The sequence below is a fragment of the Microtus oregoni genome, unplaced genomic scaffold, assembly GCF_018167655.1.
Source record: "Microtus oregoni isolate MIOR12 unplaced genomic scaffold, Mior012 000024F_ref0000369, whole genome shotgun sequence".
NCBI lineage: Eukaryota > Metazoa > Chordata > Mammalia > Rodentia > Cricetidae > Microtus > Microtus oregoni.
This window is the reverse complement of record NW_024543083.1, coordinates 19892611-19903262: the sequence shown is the minus strand read 5'-3', so window position 1 is coordinate 19903262 and position 10652 is coordinate 19892611.

Genomic DNA, 10652 nt, shown 5'->3' with positions numbered 1-10652 from the left:
GATTTAAAACCTCAGAAATGTCAAGTAATACAGCTGTTGTCAGATATATCTGATTTTGGTGCTTTTGCTTGCTGGGATAATTCAGCCGAGTTAAGGAAAGTCACTAAACCATTGAAAGCAGTTTTCTTGAAGACTGTTTAAAGACACAGGAAACATCTCGTGATGTATTTGAACATAGGAAACATTACCCCCATAGGTTAAGCAAATCCCAGAATTTGGAAAGGAATAATTTGTGAAATGCATGTAAAGGAGGTGTGGAGTTGTAATTCATATTTTAATTTTTAAAATAATGTATACTTTCAATGATTTTTTTGAACTCTGCATTTTACTTGTGCGCTGTTTTTATCGTAATAGAGGAGAAAGGTGGTTTTGTTTCACACCGTATGAGGGATAAGTGGCCCCGCCTAGACACGCAATGCTCCTCCTGAGTCTGTGTGGCCAGGATCCTGGTGGCACTTGATTTTTTATTTAAGTCTTCAGAATCTGAGCAGCAAGCAGAAATATGACTTTCCAAAAGTTCTCCACAGCATGAACTTTAACTGCTTATGGGAATGAAGTTTGCTAAATAAACCAAGCTTTTCAGCGTGTTTGGGAGGGGAGCGTAGACATGTAGGTGCCCAGAGAACTGCAGCCATTGGGGCCTCACTCACTGCTGCCCCCTTAAGTCCCAGATACCACTCAGGTGATTCCATTCCAGCCAGGACTGTATGATTTGAGAACTAAGGTAGGAACAGGGCCCAGGTCACTCAGGAGAAGCGTGGACATGGAGTTCCACACGGAATTCTGGGACCTGTACTCATATATAAGAAACCGAGAAAAGGACCTATGGGTGAGTCACACTGTGTGCAGCACCTCACAGATGGCAAATTTGAGGCCTCTCTGGGTTCTGGGTGGGTGGTTCCTCTTTCCTCAGGCTGCTCCCAGTGAATATATTGAGCAGAAAGAGGGGCTGCTTTGCCACTCTTTTGAGCCTGCTTTGGGGGACAGTATACTGTTTGTATCAGAAACCGTTTCTTAAAATAAATGCTAGACCCGACAAATAAAACGTGCCTCTCACTGAGAAATAGAAACCATTTCACAGTATGAGTCACAAGGTCCATGGCTTGCTGTGACCGCCCACCCTAAGCAGGTCTGTGAGCCAATCTCTCTGTGAGGTCTTCTTCCCACAGTCCTGACATTGATGCCATCCAGCTCAGGGAATGTCCTTATGGTCTGACAAAATACTGGATAGAAACATTCATGGGATGACAGGAAGATGGGGGTGTCTTGGTACATAGGTTTGGGGAATTTTAGTCCATGATGGCAGCAAGAGAAGCCATGGCGGAGCTGCTCCTGGTCATGGTACAGGATATGTTATTGCTGACTTGCAGATCAGAAAGCGGAGAGAATACAGCTCGAAGCAGCTTGATCTAGAACCCTTGAAGGCCTCTGCCTAGGGGCCCACACCTGTGAGCCAGGCTTCACAACCTCCCGAAAGAGCCAGACAGCAGAATATACAGAGAGTAAGAGATCGCGGGAGGTTCAGTCCTGAGTGAGCATGTGTATCAGAGTCACCGTCCGAAGGTTCAGAGATCATGGGATAAGAGGAGGCAGAAAGAATCTCTGGGAGGTCAACTGCGAGGCAGCATTCTCTAGACATAACAGGTCCATTGCATGGATGAACTCACGGTACGTTGACTGCATGCACAAGATCCAGGCAGCAAAATCCCGACACGTATGCAGTCCTGCCTTTCCTGAGGAGCTATTGGCAGTGGATGGCTACCGGGAAAAGAACTGGTTTTCTTTGGGGGCACAACCCCAGGTAGGCTCCCTGTGACCCAGTAGACAGCCCTGCCTATACATCCATTTACATACTAGGAGCATCGAACGAGCTTTTCTTAAGGGGCCATGAGTGTGCTGAGATTGAAATCCCAGGAAGGTTGCTGTGGACACCAGCATAGTAGGGGGAGGAAGGCTTGTTGCTGCAGACTTGGATTTTAGGGGTGCTGTTCGAGTTGTTCTCTGTGCTGATTTGTCCTTCCTCAAGTCATCTGTTCCTGATGAGGGGGACCCTCTTCCAGTGCTCATCAAGTCTACTCCTCCCTAGAAGACAGGCTTACACACGCCAGCCTTGATAGTTCTCTATTATTCTCCGGTTTGGAAGTCTTTCTGGAAAAGACTAATTGGAGAAATCTAAAAGTAAAAGGATCTGACATCTCAATTGTTTCCATAAAAAAAATCTCAAGGAAATACGTCCAGGCATCAGCCTACACTAGAGACATCAGCTGGGATGAACAGCAGGACAATGTAAGGTCTAACTGGCCAGAGAAGGAACTCGCTGAGTTCACGGTAGAATAGGGAAGGAGCTTGAAGGAGGGTCTTCCTTTCGGTCTGTGGGTGGTAAACCCACCCTGTGAACCTGTTGAAATTATGAACTCCAAGAAATGAAGAAGGAAGAGCAAACAAAACAAAGCTCTGAACATGAGTTAACACTTTTGTAAACCTGCCAAGATTCCCGGCACGGCTACCACCATTTTGATATTCAGAAAAACACGGCAGAATCGCTGACATGCGTGCTGCATAAATGGCTATTCACGGGGTGAATGCCGCAGCTTTCCTGTGACTGCTTTCCTGGCCTGGCCTGGCCGATACACCAAGCACGCTGGCTGTTTTGTGCTTTGAAAAACTAGCTCCATTACCATAGTAACCTCTTCATGTTGGCGGAAGCTGATGTCATTCAAACTATTATTCATTCTTGGTGAATTGATACCCAGAGTGCTAATAAGCCTTGGGAGATAAAAAGAGCTAACCATACATACTGGCTAAACATTGCTTAACCCTTTCCCCTAAGGGTCCTTGAAGGCCCAGAGAGAGCCAGGCAGAGGATGCTTCAGGAACTTATCTGGGGTTACTGCAAGCCTCTATGAACTTACAGCTTAGCTTCCTCAGGGTGTGTGTATCACTGTATTCATCTTGTAGGGCTGCCATGACAAAATGCTGCAGACTAGGTGGCTTCAGTAACAGACATTTGATCATTAATCTGGAGGGAACCCATACTCAGAGTTCTAGAGAGCATGGGATATTGCCCTGTGGAAGGCAGGGCAGGGCAGAGGGCTGCTACAAAACCTGAGGAACAAGAGAGATGACTAGAGGCCTCAGAAAGCGGTTTGAATAAAATGACACAGATGAACACTGTGCTTCAGTGGCTGTGGGGACCTGGACATAGAAGAGGGGACACACAGAGTTTAACTTCTAAAGGTTGGGAATGGTGGAAAGTGATAAGGAGCGGTTCCAGGGAGAGAAAGACAACTTCCTGGCACATAATAGAGAATATTTGTGTGAAATCAGCACACAAGTAAAGAAAAGTAACTAGGGGTTGGGGTAGAGAACACGGAAAGTTTTTCAGAAGCAAGGTCACATGGTGACCAGGGAGTGTCTCCCCTGAGGAAGGGCTCCAGGGCTTAAACAGACAGGGTGTGAAGACAGAAAAACTCTTAAGACCTCGAGGGACCAGATATGGGATTGTTAAGGTGCAGAGTCCGGGCTGTGTCCCCGCTGCTCGGTGGATGGGGGAGGGCCCGAGACTTTCACACTTTGTGCTCGAAGAGATGATGTGTCTCCGAAGGAGGGTCTCGGGAATCTGTGTGAGGTAGTGACTACCCGGGAAGAGCATGGTTCTAATTGTACTGTCTCTTTAATGAAAACATAATAGCAGTACCTATTTGTAAGAAAATTCAGTACAAGTTTGCAGGAGATAATTATCATATTAAGGTCACTAGAATTCCTGGTCTTGTCGTCTCATTGTTCGGAGGCTTCATGCACCTCTCTTGCTCTGGTGTAAAGCAGGCCACGTTCTTCCTGCTGCTCTGTCCTGCCAGCCTCTGTCCCCAGCTTCCACTCCACTCTGGCCCTCTAGGGTCGCTGCTCCTCACTGTTCCGCTCTTCTCTTCTCTGTGGATAACATGTTTAGCTTCCAGTTATGAGGGGACCTGGACCATTTCTCAAAGTAAGATGCAAATGGAGAAAGGTCCACAAGGTGAACCCCTCGCCCCACCAGCCCCCAGAGAAGTGTAAATCCAAACCACAGGGATGGCATCCCGGTCAGAATGGCTGTCACTAAAGAGCAGATGACAGGGTCTGTTGAAGAGCAAAGGGAAGAAGATTGTTGTCACTGCTGCTGGGGCCGTAAATTGGCAGCTGTCACCATGGGGGAAGGATGGGTGCGCTTGGTCTCAGACATTTACAAATAGAACTACCACGTGGTCCAGTTACCCACACATGGGTGTATCCCCGAAGGAAGTACGACAAAAATCCCTGCTTCCAGTCTCTACTGCACTGCTATTCATAGCAGCAAAGGCGCTGACTCACCAAGATGCCCATGAACACACACTTGAGCGTAGCAAATGTGACCTCCCTCCCCAGACACAATGAGATATCATTCAGCCATAACAGGAGTGGATCCTGCTGTATGCAGTACAGTGGATGGACCTCCAGGGCCTTGTGGCCAATGCAAGGGTAGCTCTTTCATCCCTTCTAAGTAAAAGCACGTGTGTGGCCTGATATGCAAAAAAGACAAGCTCACGTGATACTCCGTAAAGAACTCGGATCCATCACCACGGTTAGTCCTCGTGATACCCTCCCAGGCAGCTGTGCCTCTGTAATGCTGCAATTTTTACCAACAGCCAAAGTGAAATGATCGTTTAGTGACGAGCAAGGCAGAAAACATACAAATGAACAAGTCCTGAATCTCTTAACTCTTATGCAAGTAACATTGGGAGTTGAATTTCCAGTCATGCTGAGTATATAGAAAGTTCTCTGAGGCAGAGCATGGCTGTGTGTGACATAAGAGAGGGCATCTCTGCTCACAGTTCCTAACTCAGCCTGGAGTTACACCCTTTCTTTGGAAAACTGGTGGATCCCAGAACTGTGGCCCTGCTTCCCTTCCCTTGGGCTTGCATGGTGGCAGGAGACTTGGAATCAACAGCTCAGATTCAGAGTCAGTTAGACAGTAGTGCTACAGCTTAAAGAGACAGTATTTCCTGAAAGCAGAGGGAATGGGGGCTTCCTGGGATAACTGTTAGGTCCACAGTGGTCCCCCACACGGTGCTGCTACTGCTGTTCTGATCGACAGTCTGGGCTCAGCTCAGGCTGGACAGAAGGATTGCTACCTACACTCAACATCCTTCAGTCTTATAAAGCTAGTTTTTGTTGGTCAGGAAAAGCCATTACTTCCCAGTTCCAGGCCCTACAACCAACTTCCTCCAGCAAGGCATCTAAGCCCTGATGAGCTCAAACAAGGCTGTAACAGATCAAGGTCCCCACACTGACTCCCACATGCCACAACGTATTACCTGAACCCTTAAACCTGGCAAGGCTTCTCCCACTTTTTATCCCTATTCTTTCTAACCCTGAGCAACAGTCTGGTAGTTTCTTTCCCCATTAACCCTAGCTCTCTACCATGGAGTGGTCTAGTTCAGTGGTTTCACTACCCCTTCACTTACATCTGGTAGCAAAACCTGGAGGGACATTGTGGATACCCGCAAACCCCAGTCCCTCCTAACCAAAACAAACTGCCAATTTGACCTTTCTGGGGATGAATCATTTGCTTTTGCTGGCTTCTGGCACACACCCCATCGGCTCCAAATCTACAGTCTATCTCTTTAGCTACTTCTCTCTCTTACTAGTCCCTCTTACTGCAAACAATTACTTTCTCATAAAATATATCTAGATCATGGTTTCCCTCCACTCCACCTCGCCTCTCTTCTGACCCACTCTCTCTCTTTTTATCTCATTAGAAAAGAACAGACTTCCGAGAAACAACACCAAAACATGACAAAATAAAATAGAAGATAAAGCAGACGCTATTATTTCATTTCCAACAGAAGGGAAAAGTTCCAAGACCAGGCACAAGAGTCAGAGACCCTGTTCTCACAGGAATATGGTAAAAAACACTAAGCTAATGGTTATAATATACACACAGATGACCTGATGTAGACCCATGGGGGCCCTGTTCCTGCTCCCCAGTCCCTGTGGGCTCATATGCACTTGGCTTAGTTGAGTCCAAGGGCCTTGTTTAAGTGGCCTTCCATCCCTCTGTCTCTTACAGTCTTTCCACCTCCTCCCTCATGGGGTTTGCTGAGCTCCAAGGGGAGGGTGTTGATTACATCCCATCACATCCCATTTAGACTCTGTCTGCATAAAGTCTGCCTGTGGGTCTGTTCCCACCTGCTACTGGAGGAAGCCTCTCTGATGCTGACAGGATAAGGCACTGATCTGTGAGTATAGCAGAATATCACTAAGAATCATTAATTTTTTTTTAGAGCGATAGTGTTTGGTTTATTCTAGGTCTCTGGGCTGTCTAGTCTCTGTTTCTTGGTCACCCAGCAGTGTCAGGTATAGGTTCCTTCTTGTGGAGTAGGTCATAGGTCACATCAGACATTGGTTGGCCATGCCCACAAGTTCTGAGCCACCAATGTTCTAGAATGTTTTGCATTTACTTTTTAAGTGTGTGTGTGTGTGTGTGTGTGTGTGTGTGTGTGTGTGTGTGCCACCTGAGTACAGGGCTCCAATTCTCCAGAAACTGTCAGATGTTCTGAAACAGAGGCTATAGGTGGTTGTGAATTCATAGTTTTGTTGTTTTTTTTTTTTTTGAAACTTTTACTTAGGGAAAATGGAGTCAACCATGTTTTTGAAATGTGCCAAGTGAGGCCTCTCACAAGATACAGCTGGATCAAGGGTAAGAAGAAGAACCAGGATAGAGAGTTAGTTTAGGAGCTAGTTAGGAATCCTCTCAGGGTTACTTATACAGAAAGCAAGGATCTGGTGAGCAGCAGAGATGCTATGCTCTTTAGTGGGGGGGGGGGCAGAGAATAATCTGAGCATCAGTGGGCGGATATGTCACCAAGCCTCACATGTGGCAGGATGGAGCTGAGTCTTGATGAGCTCCCAGCCTCTAGACCACCCAGCCAGACTTTCAGTAGCCAGGCTGTCAGTAATAACCCGGCCCAGGAAGAAATATTTAAAACACCTTGTTTATATTTTGAAGATAGAGTCTCATGTAATCTGGAGCAAAGAATGACATTGAACTTTTGATCCTCCTCTCTCTGCCTCTTGAGAGCTGGGTTTACAAGTGTGTACTGTCTTTCTCAGGTCATGCAATGAACGTTGGACTTCGACATCCTGCAAACCAAGCAAGCACTCTACTCCCCAAGCTCTATCCTCAGACTTCAAAACACTTTGAAACTCTCATGGATGCATTCTCAATTTCTAAACCAATCTTCCACCTTTAGATGTTGGGAGCCACATGAGAGTCAGTTTTGAAGGGAACATGAGGGTTGCTGTGTGTCAGTAATCTTTAGAAAGAGTTTTTCTCTGCCCTTGTATTACTATTTCTCTTCTTCAGGGAGCTTGAAGTCCCTCAAATAGGCACCTAGTTTGGGATTCTGTTTCTTCAGAAGCTGACCTAAGATGCATAGGTGCACAGATAACCTTGCTGAGGGAGGGTGCATGGTATCAGACAGACTCAGAATGATAGCACTATTTTTGTGTATAAAATACAGACAAAGAATACAAAATCACTGTACGCATTACCTCCCACTGAGAGCCACTATTAACGGTTCTTATAGTGATGTCCTATGTATGCATTAAAATGTTAAATTATTACAATTGATGTGTAGCTCTGTACTTGCTTGTTCACTAAATAATATAAGCCTGGAAAATCCTATCAACCATTATCCAGCCCTTGGAAGCTTCATTTCTAAGGGCTGCATAGAAATCTAGGATTTTGACAATCAAAATGGCAAATTGGGGTCAGCCTATTTCCTAAGCTGTAGATAAGATTGACTCAAAATCCTCATATAATAGATTATAGGAAGTTCAATGCCCTCACCAGGATTTCTGTAAATTACTAGGTATGTTATTTTCTCAGCCTCCATCCTGGCCCTGCATGCAGGCTTCCATTAAATGAGTTCTCGTAGAATCTTGTGACAGTCTCATGTAGGATTTCCTTGTCTCTATCGCTCTGGCCAGATGTGAATTTCAGTTATTTTCCTTATCATATTAAAAAAATATCATGGAAGACATCTGCGCATGTGACTGGCTGGAGGTCTGGGGAGCTGGGGGGTTCATGCCACTGTCGCCCAAGCTGGAGAACTTCAGTCTGCATCGCCAGCACACAACTGTTGGAAAATAGTTGTGCTTTTAGAGGTCTGTTTGCCTTCGACTGTGCTCTGGCCCTTTCTCTGATATCCCTGCCCTTAGAAGGGAATCTCTGCTTTTTCACCTACCTTGGTTATCACCAGGTCACTCATGGAAAGGGGGCAGAAGGGGCCATGGTATTCACTTACAGGGAGATTTGACATAATCCCCTTAGCATTAGTTGTTATGACCGCTACACGTTTTAGTCATTTTAAATAACTCTCTTCGAGGTCCTAGTGGCTGAATCTGCCTTAGCATTTTGTGTTTTGTTGCCATCTACACCTAGAATGAGTGAGAATATCTACACAAAGCCCAGCCATTTAGTGTGTTTCTACAGTGGTGTTCGACACCAGCTTACTCTTGCACAAACAGTGTGTCTGATGATTATCTCTTCTGAATCTTTTTAAAAAACTGCCTAAGTGACATTGAAATGTCTGATCTACCTTTCAGTCTGTGTTTCATTCACTGTTACCATGGCTGAGTGCTTACCCACGCGTTCCATGGAGTAAGGCTGCCTTTCTAAATTAATCTTAATTTCCGAGAGTTACCCCCCCCCGTGTGTGTATGCTGGAGGGATGATACAGATGTCCTGTGAAAGTCTGAGTGCCCATTGGCCACTTGTTCTCAGCCCTTTTATTGAACCTCAGTCTCTGCATTACTCTCAGTACCAGACGTAACAGCTGCACTCTGCTGTATGAGTGTGCAGGGTTTGCACTGTGGTCCAGCATTGTAGCACACGTGATCTACAGCCGAATGAGTTAGCTGAGGAGCTTTCTACAGAGCACCTTCAGGGACTGGGGACTCTCTCTAGCAGGAAAGGGGATTCACGCTCACTGAATCTTTATTTCTTTGTGTCCTGTGTCTGAAGCACACGATATCTTCAGCTTTAGGGTCTTATCTAGTAGGAGTGCTCAGCCAAGAATGGTGCTGTAGTCTGTATTCTTTGGGAGCTTCTGCAAAAATCTCTTCTGTTTGTATTTTTCTGTTTAGTTTGGAGAACATTTTGCATTTTTAGGCCCCTGAGCACTTGACTGTAGTCTCACACATGCTAAAGCAATGCACTATTGCCTTCAGCAGCCATTCTCTTTCCCCCAAGGGACATCAATCTGCACACAGGAAGCTGGTGCCAAAGGCATGCTGAGGACTCCTCTCCTCTTTCATGCCTTCCAGGTTTGAAGTGGGCCAGACCTCTATTAGCTGGCTCTGAGGTGTGGGAGTCAAAGAGGCGTCAATCTCTGCCTCCCAAGCTCCTCAGCCCCCTGTGCTCTGACAGTATGATGGCTTAACTTCAGTAGATTCCTAAAACTCCAGCGTAAGAAGCCTTTCATCCCAATGGCTGCAAAACACACGCTGTATTTCATCCAGGCCCCACTCTAGCTTCATTTTAACACATGGGTGACAGGTGCATTTGGTCTGTCTGTGGCATAGGGATTGCGGTTTTAGGAGACATTCTTATTTTGTGTGTGTGTGTGTGTGTGTGTGTGTGTGTGTGTTTAAAACATGGACATAGCTTTATCTCCATTAGACCAACATGCATCAATTGAATAAGAAATTATTTGTGAAAATGTTTTTATTTCTGAGATTATAATATGGTTACAAAATTTCTTCCTTCTTTCCGTCCCTCTAATCCCTCTCATATAAACTTCCCTCTTTTCTTTCAAATCCGTGGCCTATTTTAGGAAATGTTTTACAGACACACTTTTTAAAGCAGTTCTCTTGAGATAGAATCTCATGTAGCCTAGGCTGGCTCTGAGCTTATCGTGTAGCCAAGGATGCCCTTAAACTTCAGATCATTGTGCCTCAACTGGGATAATAGACATGGACCATAGCAAAAAGTTTATGCAATTCTTGGGGCAGGCTGTCCAAACCCAGGGCTGCACGCTAGGCGAGCATTCTACCAACTCAGCTATGGTCCCAACCCCTTTAAGAAGCTCTTATTGCTAATACAGATGAGTGACACCAAAACATTTTGCATAAATGCTTTAATTTATTATGTGTGAGATCAACATTTTTTAAATTTCCTGTTCTTTTGCTTCAATGGCATCTTGAAGGCCTTTTTGAAGTTGGAGAGAGGACCTTCTGCAGAGTCCAGTAATTAAGGATAGTAAAGAACTGGCCTGGGGATGACATTCATTCATAAACCATTAATCCAGAGTCCACATTTGAAAAAGAGAGACTGTAACGGTGTAAATGAATGCAGACAGATTGTAAAAATATATACAGCTTTAATGGAGAAATAGACTTACAGAACCACCCTTCCCACGGAGACCAGGAAAGCAGAAGCAAGAGCTGCGAGCTAGCTTGCCAGATTTATAGGTAAACATTAGCCCGAGGCGAACACGCCCCCTAAGGGGCGGGACTTATCCCTACAACAGACTTTTATTAATTCTACACTCTATGCCATGACCATCCTGCCCTTATCACCTGAGGGCCAGTGCCAGAGAGCAAGGACCTCTCCCTGAACCCTAGGTCCTGTT